The sequence below is a fragment of the Lampetra fluviatilis genome, chromosome 49 (genome assembly GCF_964198595.1).
Source record: "Lampetra fluviatilis chromosome 49, kcLamFluv1.1, whole genome shotgun sequence".
NCBI lineage: Eukaryota > Metazoa > Chordata > Hyperoartia > Petromyzontiformes > Petromyzontidae > Lampetra > Lampetra fluviatilis.
The window spans coordinates 4,688,863-4,710,244 of NC_136323.1; the positions used below are offsets into that span (position 1 = coordinate 4,688,863).

Sequence of the window (21,382 nt, forward strand, 5' to 3'; positions counted from 1 at the left end):
CGCCATTGTCGAGCCCAGGCATGCAACACGCAACGCACATACATACAGGCAGAGCCTTAACACATTCTGTTTGGCCAAGTGCTGTTAGCGAGCACCTACGAAGGCCGGTACGGCGCATGGGAGGGTGGGTTGCCAGCACCACGCCTGGCCGCCTTTGTCTCCCTCGTGGCGATGATGACACACTGATATTAACACACACACTGCACCAGGTACTCATTTTAGGCTGAGTCGACCTACTTCGTTGAGCTATCGTTTGTGGCCAGCTCAGGTGGCCTTACCTGGTAAACTAAAAATAATCTTCTTGGTTCTTTCGGTAAAGTCACGTAGAAGGAAAAAAAAAACATAATAAAATAATTCTCACGACGTTTCGGCCACAACGCAAGCAGCCGTCTTCAGGTGGAGAATAGGTCTGTCGGGAAGGCAGACGGCTGCTTGCGTTGTGGCCGAAACGTCGTGAGAATTTTTGTATTTTTTTTCCTTCTACGTGACTTTACCGAAAGAACCAAGAAGATGAATCTCTGCAGTCACGAACGCTTTAAATCGAAACTAAAAAGAAGTTTAATTTTGGAACCAGATTTCGCGATGCAGATTTGCCTTCAGATGCATCGTCCCTGGCTTCTCATACCTATTCCTCTGTCTGTCCACCCCCACCCCAACTCTTCCTCCGTCTCCCTCCCCCCCACCCACGACAGCAGGTCCTGTGCCCTGGCTCGCGAGAGGATGACGATGAGTGGCAAGGGGCCTCTCCTTACCCGCCTGCCCCCCCTCCCCGCCACCTCCCGCTCCCTCCCTCCCACCGCACCGCCCCCCAACCCCCTGCCCCAACCCTCCCCCGACTCTCTACCGGGACACCGGCTCAACTCCTCGGCAAGCGAGGGAAAGGGGCTCGCTCACCAAAAACCACCAAAACTAACCAAACCAAACCGACGCACGAACGGACGAGGGAAGTGGTGGCATTGGCGTCGCCGCCCCCCCCCCCACTCCCGATGCTTTCTCTCGGACTCTTCGTGTGTAGCATGGGGGGGGGTGGGGGGTGGGGGGTGGGGGTGCGTCATAGCGGATCCCTGCACGCGCGACAAAAAAAGCTGTCGAAATAAAAGCGCGACCGCCCGTACACCACCCCACCCCCCACCACCACCCTCCGCCGCCCTCTCCCCCCCCCCCCCACTTTGAGCATTTCATGGGACAGGATTGTTTTTAGGTGGTTTTTGTTGTTGTTTATTTCATCTGGAGCCTTTCGTTTTCTCACGGTGGGGCGGGGGGGGGCAGAGAGGGAGAGCGTTTTTTTTTATTGTTCTCACGTCAAGAGCTGTTGAAAACGAACTTAACAGTTACACTTGCATTTTAAAAAGAAGAGAAATTAAGGGGATTTTCCTTGACGTACTGTTAGATTTTTGCTAATTGTTTGAACTTGTTTGGCGTCGTTATTTTTCTTTTTTTGGGGGGGAGGAGAGGGTTGGAATGATCATGTTTAGCCAGCCGGCGTGTGGCGTAAACATTTAGGCATTGTATGCTTATATATATATTTTTCTTTTCTTAGTGGATTTAGACGAAATGCATTATTTTCTTGTTACAGGAATGACTGTCGATGCCTCTTTAACGAGCCTGCTGTATTCGTGCGGAGTCCCGTCACAATAAAAGTCCCCCTTCCCTCCTCCCCGCCACTGCGGCGGTGCTGCAAGTCCTCCGTGTGGTGGCGGGGGGGGGGGCGTGGGGGGGCGGACCTTTTGTTGCGACGGCGCGCTGCCCTCAATGTCTGTGCGTCTTGTCACTTAGTCGTGGGCGTTAATAAGTCTCGGTATAACGCGCCCGCGTGTTTTGGTTTTCAAAAGTTCTTAAAGAAACGTGCGCGGGCTCTTATGTGTGCGTCTTGCACTCGTGTGTGACTTACCAGGGGGGGCTGGCGGGGGGGCCGTTTTGTTTACAAGCCGTCATTGTCGCGAGGACGCGGGCGGTGGGAGCGCGCGTGGAGTAAAAAAAAAAATACGACGGGAAAATCTGGAGATAAACTTGACCTTAGCGACCGCTAAAGTTTGGGCCTTCCCAGCGGCCGCTGACGTCGTCCCCGCTTGTGAAAATGACGATCGGTCGGGGAAACGGCTCCCCCCCCCATTCCCCCCCCCCCTCCCCCCCAACCCCAACGGAGCGTGTGAAGGTCTTGGGCTCGCGTGCATACGGTGACAAAAAAAAGCGTCGCACACACACTACCTCCTGTAACACAGCCTCGCGCGAACCTCCCGAGATCACGCTGGACCGCTGTGACAGCCGACTCGGTGCGCCCCCCCCCCCAACTCCGCTTTAGTAAAAAAAAAAGAAAGAAAAAAAAAATTCGGTGAGAAAAAGAAAAACTTAAAACCGCGCCTTTTTATTTCTGTTCTTCGCGCTTTACGGCAGTCCAGTAGCTCTTGCCGGACTCGGATTCGGACGGACCCCGCCCGCGTTCCGCACACACGCCTCACCGCTTGCCCGCGCGTGTCTCTCTCTCGCTCGCTGTCTCTTTCTGTCTCTGCTCTCACTACCAAGGTCTTAAAACTGCCCGTGCACGGAAGAAGCAGTTGGCTCGGTTCCCTGACATCCGGAGGAGATGGCGTCGCCTAGAGGTGTCCCGTCCGTGTGGCTTACTGTGGCGTGGCCCTCTGCGTGGCCCTCTGTGGGGGCCCTCTATCCCGTCCAGCGGGGGAAACCGCGCCTCGCCTCCGCCGTGCCGTGATCTTGGGGGTTTTGGTGGCACGAGTAAAAGCGGCAACCCCGAGCGGTTCTACAAAGTCGTGCGGCCCTCGGTAGAAGTTGGCGTTCTGTGCTTTTTTAAGTCTTTATCTTTTCTCCCTCCGGTTTTTTTGTCGCTCACCGTACCGCGGGACCGCGTGTGCTTTCTTTTTAATGCGAGGATCCGCAAGTGAAGTGCGACGGGCTGGGATTGTGAAAAATAACTTCTTTTTTACGTTGCTGTCTTTTAAAAAAAAACTATGGTCCCCCCCCCCCTCCCCCCAATCTGCTTTGTCCTTGCCGCCTTTATTATAATGTTTTTGTTTCTTTTAAACCGAGTCCACGGGTCTGCTCTGGACGAGGTCGTCCCTGACACGCTGGGGGGGGGGAGGGGGGAAGGGTGGTCGGTGCTCGCCGGTAAAAAACGAAATGTCATCCTTGGCGGATGACTTGTTGAAAAACAGAAAAAAAACCTAAAAAACACAGCAACAATGCTTCACATTTCTGCCTGTAAAGTCAAACTTAAACGTTCATTTTCGTTCTTCGTTTTTTTGCGTTGAGTTGAAAACCGTACGCTCGTTCGGGATCGTGAACGAGTTTGTGGCGTTGGCGTTGTCGTCGTATGGGTGGAGGCATCCACCAAGTTTCGTCCGTGATTGATGGCGGCGGGCGGGGGGTGGGAGCCGCGGGGGCTTCCGTCGCTCGCTTGTGAACCCTCCAACGATTTCATCGCCGGAGCGAAGAACACGTGGCGTGGTGGGGGGGGGGTGTTCCCTTGCCGCCGTCGTGCTCACACCGTCGTGAGATGCTCGCACGACGCTGGATCCGCTCCGGGAGCGTTTGGGCCACGTTGCGCTCTTCCTCGATGTGTTTCTAATTTCTGCCGATGTTAAACTAAGGGGGGCGGTGAGGGGCGAGTGGGGACGGGGGGTTACCTTTAGCGTGCGTTGTTATTTTGGTTTTGTTCTCCCCCCCCCCACCTCATGTTTATGTTCTAACACGTGTAGCGAGTTGTGTCCACCTTTTTTAGTCTGTTACGTCGCCTGTCCCCCGTGTCGGCACCCGCGGTTGTGTCGTTGCTGACTGGGTTTGGCAGCAAGCGGTACAGGAGCGGGTCAAACCTCACCACGACGGCGCCGAGGCGGGCTTGAGCGGCCACCCCTCTCCGGCCAGCCCGCCGGCCAGCCCGCCGGTCGGCGTTCTCTCCATCTCGATCTAAAGTGGTGGCATCTGCGTCCGTTTTTGGGGGGGGGGGAATCTCAAATTGAGTATCCCGTGACCAAAAACCCGTTTGAGCTCTCCCCCATAAAAGAAAACAAAGTGCTGCATTTCCTGCTCAAAGCAACCACTCGGAGTTACTTTGCCGAGGAGGTGGTGGGGAGCGGTGGGGTGACGGCGAAGCACTTGCGACGTCCGTCTTGAAAATTTCCGACGACGGAGCGACGGTTCAATCTCAGCGGAGCCGGCAGCGCTGGGATCAACGTTGCGGCAGGGCTCCCCCCCCCCCCCCCCACCGGGCTCTTACAAAACAAAATAATGTTCTGTCCACGACGCCATCGGTTTGATGTGCCCCCCCCCGCCTCGCCTGCGTTTCCGTCCGGTCACCGGTAATCGTGGCGAGCGTCGGTAGCGGCACCTCGATCGATGGCAGTGCCACACCGGCGCGGGGCCTCGCCAACCTCGGCGTGTCGACGATCGTTCCCAGCGCGCGATTCTCACCGGTTTAGTGTCTCTGTGCCGGGCCCCCCTTCCTTCCTCCTCCTCCTCCGCCCGCCCACCACAGACTCTGTGGCCAAGCAAGAGCCCATCCCCTCCCCCCTCCTCAGCCCCCCCCTCCCAGCTCGAAAAACAAAACCGAACCGCGACGTTGTTGGTGGCGGTGGCTGCCCCAAAGCCACCGTCACCAGCAGGGCCACTGGCTCCTAACCATAGCTTGGTGGATTGTAATACATGTACCTATTTTATATTGTTATAAGGTCGTCAGAAGTTGTCATTGCAATACCAAAAAAAAAAACCCTAGATGAAACTAAAAAAAAAAGTTACTTATATTAACGCTCGTTTTAACACTAGCTCACTGTTGTATGATTATATCATGTTTCGCTTCAGCGTGCCTCCAGGTTGGCCAGAGGGGTTTTTGGTTGTTTGTTGTGTCAGCTCGTGAGCAAGGAGGGCTGTGCGCGGTGTGTCCCCACGTTGTGCCCCGCCCGACAAGCTACTACCACCACTGCTCTGCCGTGCGTGCGTGCGCGCGTGCGCGCGTGCGTGTATATAGTACAAATAGACGGTATATCTAGTGTCGAACACGCTGCGGCAAATTACGACCGGGGAGAGAGCGTGTGCCGGTTTGCCAACAGGTTCTCAGATTTGGACGCATGTCCATGCCATTGGAGGATTTGGCTTATTGTTGAGATGGAGAGGTTAGCCCCGAACCTAACTACAACACTAAACTTTTACCACTGAGCCATATAGCGAGCTTGGCTAGCGCAAATGATCGCTCAACGAAGTGGCTTATCACGTGGACATTTATAGCAGACAAATTACTCTAAACGAGTGACGTTGATTCTAAATGTGGAGGGAAAAACCGGAGGACCCAGAGAACAATCCACGTGATCACTACCACGAGAGACGCAAACTCCAAATATACAGCAGCAGGCACCACCGTTGGGATCTAACCCACAACCTCCTGTATACCAGGCGATGAAGTTAACATCTAGCCACCGTGGTGATTTTTCTTCGCGGACTCTTACGACGACTCAGTGGGCTACAGACTGAACAGTATCGACGGGCATTGAATTTGTGTAGCTTCGTGTAATGCATCACGTGACCAAAATCACCTGGAGTGAACCCCGATTTCGTCAGATTTCGGGGTGTGTGCTATGCAGGGTTCAGCCTGGATGGTGCTACGAATTGGAGGTGGGGGGTGGTTGGGGGACCCACTATGTGTAACAGGTGTTATAGGCTGTGGGGCTACGTGGTGATGGGCAGCAGGGAGGGAGGGCAGCACAATACAATAACATTGTAACGTCCTACTCGCTCCCACAACCCCCTTCCCCCCCCCGCCACCAACGTCCACCCGCACGGACGAGCCGTGGTGAAGTATGGTGACGCAACTTCGGTGTGGGTCGTAATCCCTCATCCCAGCGGTGGATTGCCAAAATGAGTGTGTGCGTGTTCACGAGGCACGCATTGACAACAGGACCGCGGTAGCGAACGGGATGTCGCCGTTAGGATGGGAACATTTTTTTGGGCAAAAACCCTTTGAATGAGCTGGGTTTGCCGGGCGATCACCACCCACGTGTGTGGGGGAGCTCATTGGTGGCGTCACGGTTCATGCGTGCAATCCATGACAGGAACATCTTTGGCATTACGTTGCAGTCAAGTGATGCACGCGCACGGCAATAGCGCGTTTTTAACCTTAACCCTAAGCTGGTGGTCATTGTAAAACAATGACTTTGAAGTATACGGAGCTCACGCTGTTACGAATCTTGGGAAATTGCTCACTCTTGAATCGGTAAGAGCGGTTGCCAATGGACGGTTTTCTGAAATCAAACGTCTTACCCCCCCATCATAGGAATGTGGAATTTCCAACCCCCTGCCTCTGGTGGTCAAGGGCGTTTATAGACTCTATGAATGCGAACGAACACCACTTGGGTGTAACAAATATAACGTCTGCGGAAGCGAGCTAAACTTGGTCGATCGAGGCGTGTAAGAATTTGCAAGGCCTGGGCCCTTTAATTCATCTTTAATTAATCGTTTTGCCTGTTCTCCAAACACGTGCCACGTGTTGTTTTACCCCGACCGGTGCAGTTACAGGGCTTCGAGCGGAAGGCACGATTTTACACCGTCATTAACTCGCGTGCCAAATGTACAAATCCAATCCTAGAAAACGCGCGTGAATCGATGGGCCACGTGGCTGTCGGCATTCCCCCCCCCCCCCCCCCTGGGGGTTCAATCGCCGCCGCCTCTTCCCGATTGGTGAAATGGGTGTAAACAAAACTATGTTCCTCTGCTAAGTGGTGATGCCTGGAAGAAGGCCGCGTGAGCTCTCCTAACAATGGGAATGAGGCCACTTGTTATTATTTGCGCCACTGATGTTGGGGTCATGCCTTCACCAAAGTCAATTAAGTGGGCCATAATCGAGTTTTTTTGCGGGGGAGGTGGGGGGTTAGATCGCGTCAATATAAATGTGTCGTTAAACCCGCCGCCACCGCCCGATCTAACCCCAAACGAAACCTCGATAAGATCGGTCGCGAAAGCCTACGCGCGAAACCAATTAAGTGGTGTTGCAAATGTCCCCCCGCCGACCGCCGCCTCCTTCCCAGAAAAAAGAAAATCGTGCAACGTTGGGCCCCGACGTTGAATGTTTACTCGGCTGTCCTCATTCCCGTTAACCGTATTCCTCGGAATTGCAAAGATGCGCACCCAATGCGTCACGATAAACTTGTACAAAGCCCGGCCACACCGCATCGGGATTATGAGACGCAGTCGTCGGAACTGTTGCTTTAAAATGCGTGGTGGGGGAGTCTGGTGGTGGGGGAGTGTGGTGGTGGTGGGGGTTGCTGGGGGGTAGAGCTGGGAATGGTATGGGGGTGCTGTCTTCCAATCCGGAGAATTGTGGTGGTAAATCTTGGCGCTGCGTGTTTATTGATGGGGGTGAGAAAGGGGAAGGAGGGTGGGGGGCACCTCTTGGCCAATTCGGGCGCCGCTGGAGACATTTAACGCTGTACAGAGCGCGGAGCCGCTAAACGGGGTTTTGTACACGTACTGACGATATGAAATAATAAAAAAAAATTAAAACATTAACCAAGGAGACCTGCCGTGTGGCAACCTTGTGTGGTGGTGATGGTGTTGCTCGCCGGGTTGATGATGGAAATATGCGTCTAGAAAGTTTTGCCGTTTTGGCTGTAGTCCATCCGTTGCTGTGGAGTATACGAAGCAAAGGAGGTTTCAATGGTGTAATTGCTTTTCCAGAGCTCTCGTACTCTGAGGGTGCATTGTCTTTGAGTTGTGCGCCTTTTGGCGTCATCTGGTCCAACACCATGTGAGACTAGGCTCTAAGAAAAGCTGTCTCGGGTGTGAACCAATCAATTTCAAGGACAGTGCATACATTATCAGAGTTGTGTGTTTTTGTTTGCATTCCGACCGCAGGTATTGTGGTCAATGCAAACATGACTCCTTGTAAAAAAAAGGAGTCAGTTTTGTTGCCAGATAAAAGGGTTAAAACCAATTATATTTTGCTACTGGCAAAGGAGGTTCCAATGGTGTAAATGCTTACCCGAGCTCTCATTTTGATGGTGCATTGTCTTTGAGTTGTGCGCCTTTTGGCGTCATCTGGTCCAACACCATATGAGACTAGGCTCTAAGAAAAGCTGACTCGGGTGTGGGCCAATCAATTTGAAGGACAGTGCATACATTATCAAAGTTGTGTTTTTTGTTTGCATTCCAACCACAGGTATTGTGGTCAATGCAAACATGACTCCTTGTAAAAGAGGTGTCAGTTTTGTTGCCAGATGAAAGGGAAAAAAAACAATTATCAAAATGAGGGTACCCCAATGGGTTCTCCGTTATCGCCAGTGGTAGCGAATGTTTTCATGGATAAATTTGAGACAGATGCCATCCAGACATCCACCCTACGTCCTTCCTTGTGGAAGAGATACGTAGATGACACGTTCGTCATCTGGCCACATGGCCTGCCAGCACTGAACCAATTTCTCAACGACATCAATTCCATACATCTGTCTTATCAAATTCACCATGGAAGTGGAAAAGGATGGCAAGCTACCATTCCTGGATTTTTTGATCGAGAAGAGACCTGATGGCTCGTTGGGACATTCGGTCTACAGGAAAGCCACCCACACGGATGCCTATCTAAAGCCCGACTCCCACCACCATCCAGCCCAGAAGAATTCCCTCATCAAAACATTATACCATAGGGCCCGTTGCATCTCCGACCAGCACTACCTAGCCAGTGAGTTGGAGTACGGACACCAAGCCCTATGGATGAACGGATACTCGGACCGTACAATCCGCAAAGCTGTCTTCCCAGCCATGGGGAGACAACCTTCTGAGGATCCAACCAAAACCATCACTTTACCGTAGATAGCAGAGGTTACCAAAAATATTTCCAAAATCTTAAACAAACACAAGATCCAGGTTCGTTTCAACACAGTACACAAAATCCGTGATTTAATCCCATCTGTAAAGGATGTGATTCCTGACATGCAATACCCTGGTGTCTACAAACTGAGTTGTGGTGGCGGCAGCAGTTACATTGGGGAAATGAAACGACATGTCTCGGACCGTGTTCGTGAACACAAGGCAGATCTGAAACACGGTAGGACCAATACCTCTGCCGTTGCCGATCATTGTTTTAACGCTGTGGGCTCACACGAAATTGATTTTTCCAAGACGGAGGTACTCTGCAAACCTACCGGCTACCTTCAGAGATTTGTTCATGAAGCCATCCAGATATATAAACAGACACAATTTCAACCGAGAGGATGGATACAAACTGAGCAATCATTGGAAGGACGTTATTAACCAGGTAAAGTATTAACTGACTGTGATGTTTCCATCCTACCTGCCTATAGTCAGCTGTTATTTCCGACTCTCTGTGTGTCTCTCTCTCTCTATGCCTCTCTCTTAGATCTCTCATGCTCACATGTCCTTTGGATTACACTCTCATGCTCACATGCCCGACAGTCCATCTCTCACATTCGCAGGACGTTATTAACCAGGTAAAGTCATATCTCGCTGTGATGCTTCCATCCTTCCTGCCGTGTGGCTGTTATCTCCGACTCTCTGAGTTGCATTGCCCTGTGGGATGTCTTTGCATTTGTAATAAAGGTCGCGGAGGCAACTTCTGGAATCAGTGTTGTTTATTAGCTTTCTTCCACAGCTCTCATCGTACGGGCTCCTCTGCCGTCTGGCTCCTTCACGCTGTTGGCAGACAGCGTGAGAGGGAGGGATAGAGAGTGAGAGAGATGACTGTCGCGGCCACGTGGCAGGCTCTGTGGACCCCGCGCTCCCGCGTGACTTCCCCCTTCGTTCGTTCCAGCTCTGACCACGTGTTGCCCGTCTCCACCCCTTTTAATCCCTGGGTCACGTGATGCCTCTCAGCCAGTCCTGGGTAACCTCCCTGGAATCTTCCAGATCCCATCCTACGGTCCCAGGACCACGCCCCTAACTCGTCCCCCCATTGGCTGTGGCTGAAGCCAGCAGGGCCATTCATCTCCTTCCAGGTGTAGCCTTCGCATTACGTCACGGCCACGTCCCTACTCCTCTCCCCATTGGTAGAGTCAATCATTATAAACGAGGTGTGACCACTTAATCACCCAGGTGTAACCTCACATTACACATGAATGGGCTGGGGTCTCACGAACATGGCCACTTCTGCTCCCTTAGCCTCGATGTATCGTTGGTTCTTACCGTGTTATGGGCTGTGTGTCTCACTTGCATGGCTACTGTTGCGGTGGTTCTCTTGCGTTGACGCTCTTGCCGCGTGGAGGCCACTCTCCGATCTTACATTAACATGCTAATGTATCACATTAACATCACTAGCTCCGCACACTTATTGATGACCCTTGGGCTACACCCATTTCAAACCTTTTAAAACAGTCTGCCTCAGCAGCAGACCACGCTTTCTCACCTGATGACGGACGCTTGTGTTGCGCCCGAAACGTCGTGATTTATTTTCTACCTACGTGACTTTACCGAAAGAACCAAAGAGTATGGATTCCTGCAGTCACGAAAGCTTCAAATCAAGATCCAAATATATAGTTTAACACGTAGGATTTCGCGACCAGTATCATCCATAATACAGGTTTTTTTTTAAATGTGTCGCTAAACCCGCCACCACCCGCCACAGCCAATTAGTAGGGTTTGTCACTTAAACAGAAGGTGCCAATTCGTTACGAGTACAGCACACCGGTGTGCAAACGTGTTTTGCCACAAGTAGTTGACGTCACAAGTGACGCGTGGTTGACGTCACAAGTGACGCGTGGTGACGTCACAAGTGACGCGTGGTGACGTCACAAGTGACGCGTGGTGACGTCACAAGTGACGCGTGGTGACGTCACAAGTGACGCGTGGTTGAAGACACAAGTGACGCGTGGTGACGTCACAAGTGACGCGTGGTGACGTCACAAGTGACGCGTGGTCGACGTCGCAAGTGACGCGTGGTGACGTCACGAGTGACGCGTGGTGACGTCACAAGTGACGCGTGGTGACGTCACAAGTGACGCGTGGTTGAAGCCACAATTGACGCGTGGTGACGTCACAAGTGACGCGTGGTGACGTCACAAGTGACACGTGGTTGAAGCCACAAGTGACGCGTGGTGACGTCACGAGTGACGCGTGTTTGACGTCACGAGTGACGCGTGGATGACGTCACGAGTGACGCGTGGATTTAATGCGGTCTTGATGCCTTGCAAAAAACGGGACGTCCATTCGGCTGTTTGAACATCTGAACGCAACTCCCGTCAACATCGCCATTTCTTTCAAACGTATTTCCTTCATGCCCTACCCCCCGCCCACCTCCTACGAGCGCGGCCTTCGACGTACGGCGCGAAAGAAGTTTCAACGTACGTACACAACCTAACCCCCCTCCACCACCCCCCCAAAAAAAAAGTTGAAAAAAATGTCACGTAGCACGAATTTATTTTCGTGCACTTTGTAAGTGGCTTGAGTTAGAAGAAGTCATCGTGCTCTGCCTGGCGGTCCCCACGTGGCAGACATGGATGATGGAGGCTGCGTGGTGGTGGTGGTGCTTTCTCTCTCTCTCGGTGTAATTAACGGCTGTGAGTGGTCCCACGGTGTAATTAACGCGAGGCGATAATTGGTGCTCAGCTCCACTGGGAGCCTGAGGGGGGGGGGGAGGGGTCATTATGAGAATTAATTAAGCTATTATTAACCTACCAATTACATTTTTATTGTGACATCGTTAGGGGCCCTCGCTTCTGAACGCCCCGTTTATTTCGCCTCGAGGAAAAGCGAGCCCGCCGTATTTTATAACTTCTATTATTCTATGTTTTATTATTTTATTTTACCAGGTGAAGCTTCACTGAGCTACGTTGCTCTTATTCAGAAGCGACCTGGCCATCATTCGACCCCAAATCAAGTGACGTATCATCAACATCATTATCATCACGTGGTAATTTAGAACAGCCAAATACTCTAAACGCGTGATGTTGATTCAAAAATGTGAAGGGAAAATCCGGAGGACTCTGAAAAAAGTCCACGCCACCACAAGGAGAGAGAGACACGCAAACTGCAAATATACAGCAGCAGGCGTCAGGGTTGGGATCGAACCCACGACCTCCTGTATACCAGGCGAGGGAGTTAACATCTCCTAGCCACCGTGATGATGATGAGAGAGAGAGACACGCAAACTCCAAATATACAGCAGGCGTCAGGGTCGGAACGGAACCCACGATCTCCTGTATACCAGGCGAGGTAGTCAACATCTCCTAGCCACCGTGATGCCCTTTAACGCTGTATGGCCTATGCTACGGAACGACGGCTACGTCACATTTCTCACCCCCCCCCCTCGTCACGCCTCGTCACAAATGTCTGACCCTCCCCCCCCCCCCTAGGTGCGTGACGTCATTTATGGTCGGCCCCTAAAACAAAATAATTCGGTACCCGATACGACCAAAGATCTTCATTCAAACGATGCCACGATCTCAAGCCACGTGGCCCACACTCCCATCGGCTCTTTGCCGCCCCCCCTCCCTCCCTCCCTCCTTTTTTTTGCTGTGGTCGTGACAATTTTATTGTTTTATATTTTTATTATTTTATTGTGTTATATTTTTATAATTTTATCGTTTCCCTCCTACGTGACTTTACCGAAAGAACCAAGACTATGAATCCCTGCAGTCACGAAAGCTTTAAATCGAAATTTGACAAGAAGTTAGTTTGAGGTATACCCTCCCAACCCTCCCTCTCCTCCCTCTCCTCCCTCCCTCCCTCCCCTTTCATGAGCAATTAACGCCAATTAATGTGTTAAATCGAGGCGATTATGGACACTTCACCTGCAATTAGGGGCGAAGCTGCTAATTAATCGGGCAGACACGTGGTCAACGAGCCCTCGAGTCTGCGTGCGGGAAAGGTGGCGAAGCACCCTCCCCCTACCCCCCCATCGTAATCATCATCAGCAGCAGCAGCATCATCAGCAGCAGCAGCATCATCAGCAACAGCAGCATCATCATCAGCAGCAGCAGCATCATCAGCAGCAGGAGCATCATCATCAGCAGCAGCATCATCATCAGCAGCAGCAGCATCATCAGCAGCAGGAGCATCATCATCAGCAGCAGCATCATCAGCAGCAGCAGCATCATCATCAGCAGCAGCAGCAGCAGCAGCAGCATCATCATCATCAGCAGCAGCAGCATCATCAGCAGCAGCAGCAGCATCAGCAGCAGCAGCAGCAGCATCATCATCAGCAGCAGCAGCAGCATCAGCAGCAGCATCATCAGCAGCAGCAGCATCATCAGCAGCAGCAGCATCATCAGCAGCAGCAGCAGCATCATCATCATCATCAGCAGCAGCAGCAGCATCATCATCATCAGCAGCAGCAGCATCATCATCATCATCATCAGCAGCAGCAGCAGCATCATCAGCAGCAGCAGCAGCATCATCATCAGCAGCAGCATCATCAGCAGCAGCAGCAGCATCATCAGCAGCAGCAGCGACACCGTCGCGTGTGCCAGATGATGGAGCGTTGCGAAATGCTTTAACGGTGGGGGCGTGTGGATGGAAACGTCGTCGCAGGCTTCATAATAAAGAGTAATTCATTATTTTTTAAAATATTTTTTTCGTAAATAAAATACATAACGACAACAGCTTCACCAACGCGCCCGCCTTACGGGGGTGTCGCTCTTCGCTCGCTCCTGCAGAGGAAGAAGAGGGAGAGAGAGGGAGAGAAAGAGAAGTGCGAGAAGGGCGAGAAGGGCTGGGTGCAGATGCAGCCCTTGTCGTAGTAAAAAATTAATCTAAATATTACATAGAAAACAGGGGGAACATAGACATGGAGTAGGGAGAGAGGGGGTAGAGAGGGGGTAGAGAGGGGGTAGAGAGGGGGAGATAGAGAGGGTATAGAGGGGGGGGGTAGAGAGGGGGTAGAGAGGGGGTAGAGAGGGGGGGGGGTAGAGAGGGGGGGGGGTAGAGAGGGGGGGGGTAGAGAGGGGTGGGTAGAGAGGGGGGGGTAGAGGGGGGGGGGGTAGAGAGGGGGGGGGGGGTAGAGAGGGGGTGGGGGTAGAGAGAGGGGGGGGGGGTGTAGAGAGAGGGGGGGGGTAGAGAGAGGGGATAGAGAGAGGGGGTAGAGAGAGGAGGGGTAGAGAGAGGGGGTAGAGATAGAGAGGGGGGTAGAGAGAGAGAGGGGGTAGAGAGAGGGGGGTAGAGAGAGGGGGGGTAGAGAGAGAGGGGGTAGAGAGAGAGAGGGGGGTAGAGAGAAAGAGGGGGTAGAGAGAGAGAGGGGGGTAGAGAGAGAGGGGGTAGAGAGAGGGGGGTAGAGAGAGGGGGGGTAGAGAGAGGGGGTAGAGAGAGAGAGGGGGTAGGGAGAGGGGGTAGAGAGAGGGGGGTAGAGAGAGGGGGTAGAGAGAGGGGGGGGGTAGAGAGAGGGGGTAGAGAGAGAGGGGGTAGGGAGAGGGGGTAGAGAGAGGGGGGTAGAGAGAGGGGGGTAGAGAGAGGGGGGGGGTTAGAGAGAGAGGGGGGGGGGTAGAGAGGGGGGGTTAGAGAGAGGGGGGGGGGGGTAGAGAGGGGGGGGGGGTAGAGAGAGAGGGGGGGTAGAGAGAGAGGGGGGGTAGAGAGGGGGGGGGGGTAGAGAGGGGGGGGTTAGAGAGAGAGGGGGGGGTAGAGAGGGGGGGGTAGAGAGAGAGGGGGGGGTTAGAGAGAGAGGGGGAGTAGAGAGGGGGGGGGTAGAGAGAGAGGGGGGGTTGGAGAGAGAGGGGGGGGGGGGTAGAGAGGGGGGGGGGTAGAGAGGGAAGAGGTAAGAAGGAATAGAGTAGAGCGTGACATCTTTTGTGAAATCTTTCACTTATAACGGGGAGAGGGGGGGGGGGCACATAAAGCAAAGCATTGATAAAAAAACGAAATCATGAACGAAACAAAGTACCGACTACACCGAGCATCTTCTTGTTTCCTCTGATCCAGTGGCGGCTCCTGCAAAATCTCTCAGGGGGGGCAAATGTCCTGGATGATTTATAAGGATAAGGTCCACCCATGCAAAGGATAAATTAACAGCTTAAGCATGTAAAGGCAACTTCACTTCTTTAATATTAATGAAAAATAAAGTGACTCTTACAATACATCTTGTTTGTTTCTATACTCACTATTAATACAATCCACTCAAGTTTCTTTTATTAAAGATTCCACTAGGTGGCGACAAATTATATTGTTGGATGCAACGTGCTTACGTATGATGACTTAAGCACGTTAGGGCGAGCCCTCCCGGAAGCCATAGAGAATGCATTGCAGCGCCCCCCGTTCGAAAAAAATCATCTTTGAATGTAAGTCTATGGGGCTACTCGGGGCGATTCTCAGCCGTAGTGAAATCGCCCAAAAAGAGGCGGTACTCCACAGAACGTGACATGACGCTGATTGGACTATATCCAGAGGCACAGTGACGGCTAGCGTGACTCTGTGGTTGAATGACATTGGTGGTGCGTCGCCCAATCGCCCTAATGAAGAAACCGCCCCTGCTCTGATCGTTAAACAAAAGAAAGGGAGAGAGAGAGCGATGGGAGAGAGAGCGAGACGGAGGGAGAGGAACCACCACGGACGAGCGGTAAGTGAGCGCCAGCAGCAGCCACGCGGTGAGCTGCCAATTCACAAAACAATTGCCCGAGCTCTGCGATCCTCATCGATGTAGTAGTAGTATTGCTGATGATGTAGTAGTATTATTGCTGATGATGTAGTAGTAGTAGTATTGCTGAAGGTGTTTTTGCCTGCCAGCTAATGACGAGCGTTTGCATGCGGGGAAGATACCGGAGCACCCATGCGAGGGGGCAACACGCTATCCCATACAGACGGAACGGAGGTATGTGAACTTCTTTCGCACCGTACGCAAGTCGACCGCGCTTATCGTAGGTGCGAGGGAAGGAGGACAAACTGGAAGCAAAACGCAGCTCTCAAGAAACGAGTGTTCGATACGCACGATTTAACAAGTGCGCAGCTCCAAGTGGCTTTTTAATATCGTAAGGACGAGCGTTCCAGACGGCCGCAGAAGCGCATCTGAAAGCGCCGCGCGATGCGGTGATCGTCTTTGTTCGATGGTTGATCTATTCACACAGAGACCCACAGACTCACACAGAGACCCATAGACTCACGCAGAGACCCATAGACTCACACAGAGACCCATAGACTCACAGAGAGACGTAGCCTCGCGCAGAGAGACGTAGACTCACACAGAGACCCATAGACTCACACAGAGACCCATAGACTCGTGCAGAGAGACGTAGACTCACACAGAGACCCATAGACTCACACAGAGACCCATAGACTCACGCAGAGACCCACAGACTCACACAGAGACCCATAGACTCACAGAGAGACGTAGCCTCGCACAGAGAGACGTAGACTCACACAGAGACCCATAGACTCACACAGAGACCCATAGACTCACAGAGAGACCCGTAGACTCACACAGAGACCCATAGACTCGCACAGAGACCCATAGACTCACAGAGAGACCCGTAGACTCACACAGAGACCCATAGACTCACACAGAGACCCATAGACTCACAGAGAGACCCGTAGACTCACACAGAGACCCATAGACTCACAGAGAGACCCATAGACTCGCGCAGAGACCCATAGACTCACAGAGACCCATAGACTCACAGAGACCCATAGACTCGCGCAGAGACCCATAGACTCACACACAGACCCATAGACTCACACAGAGACCCATAGACTCACAGAGACCCATAGACATACACAGAGGCCTATAGACTCACACAGAGACCCATAGACTCACACAGAGACCCATAGACTCACAGAGAGACCCATAGACTCACAGAAAGACCCATAGGCTCACACAGAGACCCATAGACTCACACAGAGACCAATAGACTCACACAGAGACCCACAGACTCACAGAAAGACCCGTAGACTCACACAGAGACCCATAGACTCACATAAAGACCCATAGACTCACACAGATACCCATAGACTCACAAAAAGACCCGTAGACTCACACAGAGACCCATAGGCTCACAGAGAGACCCGTAGACTCACACAGAGACCCATAGACTCACACAGAGACCCATAGACTCACACAGAGACCCGTAGACTCACACAGAGACCCATAGACTCACACAGAGACCCATAGACTCACACAAAGACCCATAGACTCGCACAGAGACCCATAGACTCACACAGAGACCCATAGACTCACATAAAGACCCATAGACTCACACAGAGACCCATAGACTCACACAGAGACCCATAGACTCACATAAAGACCCATAGACTCACACAGATACCCATAGACTCACAAAAAGACCCGTAGACTCACACAGAGACCCATAGGCTCACAGAGAGACCCGTAGACTCACACAGAGACCCATAGACTCACACAGAGACCCGTAGACTCACACAGAGACCCATAGACTCACACAGAGACCCATAGACTCACACAAAGACCCATAGACTCGCACAGAGACCCATAGACTCACACAGAGACCCATAGACTCACATAAAGACCCATAGACTCACACAGAGACCCATAGACTCACACAGAGACCCATAGACTCACACAGAGACCCATAGACTCACACAGAGTCCACCGTGGCTATTCGAAAACGACGTTCGGTATTAACGTTAAGGGGCCGTCCATAAATGACGTCACGCACCTAGGGGGGGGGGTCAGACATTTGTGACGATGTGTGACGAGGGGCGGGGGGGTTGAGAAATGTGACGTCACATCAAAATGCGCAACTTTAAATAAATATAGACAGCACGTTCTACTTAATTAAATAGACTTTTTCATAAATGTTTTCTCCTACAACATCAGAGTGCAGCGCCACATTAAATACGCACTACAATGACAATAGTTTAAAGCGATTTGAAGCATGACTTTTGTGACGCCGTGTGACGAGAGAGAGAAAGGGGGGGGGTCAAAAATCGTCCAAAATCGCGTGACGTCATTTACGGACGGCCCCATAACTCGAGCGCGTTGCTTGCGTTGCGATCGTGCGTCATCGGTCGCCATTCGCATCTGCAGCAGTTCCCCTGTCGCGTTGTGCGCGCGAGGTGGCGATTTGGGTTTTGATTCCTTATCCGTACCTGTACCTGGTCGCACCAGGGTCGCAAACGGGTACCCGTACCCGGCCGTACCCGTACCCTACCCGTACCCGGCCCGGTACGGGTAGGGTACGGGTACCCGATTGCGACCTCTGGGATGAAGCCATGTTGCAGGCGCGGGTGGGTTGATTCTAGGAACTTGAATTGTGAGAAGAGACAAGACGTTGGGAAATGAGTGACAAACGGTTACTCACCAGTGACTCACGGCCTACCCTGTACCTGTACCCGGCCGCACCAGGGTCGCAAACGGCTATCCGTACCCGGCCGGGTACGGGTAGCCGGGTATCGGGTAGAGTACGGGTATCGGGTACCCGGTTGCGACGTCTGCGTTGGGGGTCAATCGCAAACGAGGCGCGGTCGTTGTACCGCTGCCACTGGGAGCAGCGTTTGTGATGAACGCGGAGTTGCAGTGCCCTCTGCTGGCAGGTCGATGTTTCATCTCGATTTGAAGTTTAATCTCGACAACTCGTAGTTTTGGACACCAGCGGGGAGTAAGGGGCAATGCACCCCCTAGCCCCCCAAGCTCGTTACGTCGCTTGAGGCATGCCGAGGTCATAGGTGGAGTTTGACTTCTATATTTGGAGGGGGGTGGGTGGGGGGAAGAGGTTTGCTCTCTCCCTCGCATCAGGAATCGCGGGTGGCTATAATTAATAAATGTATCACCTTATCTTCTTGGTTCTTTCGCTAAAGTCACGTAGAAGGGAAGTAATTAAATAATAAAAATAAAACAATAAATTATTTTTATTTGTATTATTTAATTACTTCCCTTCTACGTGACTTTACCGAAAGAACCAAGAAGATAAGGTGATACATGTATTAATTAGTCACGTAGAAGGGAAGTAATACAATAATAAAAAAAAACATAATAAATTATTTTTATTATTTTATTACTTCCCTTCTCCGTGACTTTACCGAAAGAACCAAGAAGATGAATCCCTGCAGTCACGAAAGCTTTAAATCGAAATGTATCACCTTAATTGTAAATAATTGCAAATAATTGAATAAAGTTGGACAGTTTGGTGGGTGATGTGGGTGGGGGGGGGCTTGACCCTCCCGTGCCCCCCCCCGGCACCCTGCTCATGGCCGGGAGGGGGGGGCGGTCAGGTGGGAGAATGAATTCCACAACCGCACAAAGGCTGGGAGTGTAAGTACGCAGACACCGGCAACGAATACACCACTCACCTACCACTACTGCTGCTGCTGCGATCTCGTCAATACATTACACTGGTCAACACACTTTTTCTGGCATAATGTATTCCAACGGTTTTAAGGTAAATTTGGGGTGCTGATTCCAAATTTGTCTATCACATCATGTTTTTGAGATATCAAATATTGCATTTTCAATAAAAACTGCAGGAGAAAAATATTAAATAAATGTGGATATCTACATAAAATGATATTATAAACACACTATCCTTAAAATACAGCACCATATTTTAACACTAAAGCAACAACTTGCAATCATAAGTGACAAAGTTAATTTCGGGTAAAATCAATGAAAATGGGGTATGCCGATAGCATTAAAATGAGATGTTATAGAGCAAATCTGAGATCAGATTTGGAATCGGCACCCTGAAATGAGTCTAAAAAAGCTGCAAAAGTCCAGGCCAGAAAAAAATGTTTTAATTTTGTTGTTGACCAGTGTTATTGTTGTTGTTGTTGTCTTGAAAAATAAGAATAGGTTTGACCCTTTATGGCAACAAAACTGGAGTTGCGTTAAGACGTTCAAACGCCAACTCGAAATCTTCCGCAAGGAATCGAGTCCGCATGAACGGCACGCGCGTGACTTGTGGTCACCATGCTAGCAAAACACGATCTCATAATAGACGGCTTCATATGTGAAACTTCATTGGCCTACTCCAGAGAGACAGCCGCATTGTTCCTCATTGCCTTATCTCAGCAGTGTCATACCAGAGAAGTGAGAGAACGCTAAAGGGTGAGCAGTACAATAACAATACATTTCGATTTAAAGCTTTCGTGACTGCAGGGATTCATCTTCTTGGTTCTTTCGGTAAAGTCACATAGAAGGGAAATAATAAAATAATAAAAATAAAACATCATAAAATACAATTCTCATGACGTTTCGGCCACAACGCAAGCAGCCGTCCTCAGGTGTCTTTCCGACAGACCTGTTCTTCACCTGAGAACGGCTGCTGGCGTTGTGGCCGAAACGTCGTGAGAATTATTTTATGATGTTTTATTTTTATTATTTTATTATTTCCCTTCTACGTGACTTTACCGAAAGAACCAAGAAGAAACAGAACAATACATGTATAGGTCTGATTCGGGACCCTTTTTGTCAGTATAAAAGTATGCAAAAAAACCAAGAATATTTTTTCACTTTTTTTGGTAATACAATAAGAGGCGTTAAGATGCCCTCGTGAGTCGAGACGTGTGTGTGTGTGGCGGTGCTGCTGCTGCTGCTGCGGAGATCGCTTTGACCATACTTCACCACGCCGGGCAGTCGAATGAGCGCAGAGGTGCTCAGCACTGCTATCAGAGATCAGCCGCCAATGATCTTAGTTGTAGCTGCACGCCAAGTTAAGCTAAACGACAAGTTTTTATTTTTAACCAGGTAATGCCCCCACCCCCTCCCCCACTGAGCTGTCTAGCTGTTTTCCACAACCCACACAACGTTAAACAACTCGCTACGGATGTTGATTTTTTTCTGGTGGTTACAGCCACGGAAATCCATCATCAATCATCATCATCGTCATCGGGCGAGCTGGTGAAATCGTTCAACGTGTCCCCCCAAGTATGACTTGCGGCCCATTGCAGACAACGGAACTTTAACGCTCTTGCATAACGCAGCGTTATACAAACCAACTCGGGTTTGGAGCTTTGCCCGCTCCCTTGAGCTCAAACCCGTCTGGTCGCGGGGCGTCTCTCCGATGTAGCAACGGGGAAGTTCGTCGAATATTGCCTTTTCGTGTTCCGCACGAAGTCTTTGTCAACGTTGTCACAGCAGGGGGCGATGTTGCTGTTGCTGCTGCGGCTACTGCGTGATTCCCCCCGCCCCCCACTTCTACCCACCCCAGCTGAGTAAATTTGCAGCGCAATTAAAATAACAACGAAAATAAACAACGACGAGTTATTGGGGATGTTTGGCAGTCGCCCGTTAAGTCGTGGTTCTTTTTTGATGTTGTTGTTGTTGTTCTATGTTTGTGTGTTTGTTAAACTATTATGGCAGAGAAGCGGAGGAGACCCGCAGGAAAGCCATGCAGAACAGGGGTGGGGGGTGGAGCGAATATACACACTCCTACACACTCACTCACTCACACACTCCTACACACACTCACTCACACACTCACTCTACACACACTCACTCACACACTCCTACACACTCCTACACACACTCACTCACACACTCCCA

At 51.2% G+C, this 21,382-nt stretch overlaps 1 protein-coding gene across 4 annotated transcripts in view; it reads left to right on the forward strand.

Moving 5' to 3' along the window:
* LOC144948485 (pre-B-cell leukemia transcription factor 1-like) overlaps nt 1-1,733 on the forward strand; it is a 35,689-nt gene extending 33,956 nt beyond the window's left edge. For 3 of the 4 annotated variants that reach the window (XM_078877988.1, XM_078877991.1, XM_078877990.1), the window contains one exon: nt 693-1,733. The gene's annotated coding sequence lies outside the window, so the exon portion shown is untranslated. The remainder of the gene's footprint in view (nt 1-692) is intronic. The other variant, XM_078877989.1, reaches the window with a different exon arrangement.
* Nucleotides 1,734-21,382: the final 19,649 nt, after the last annotated feature.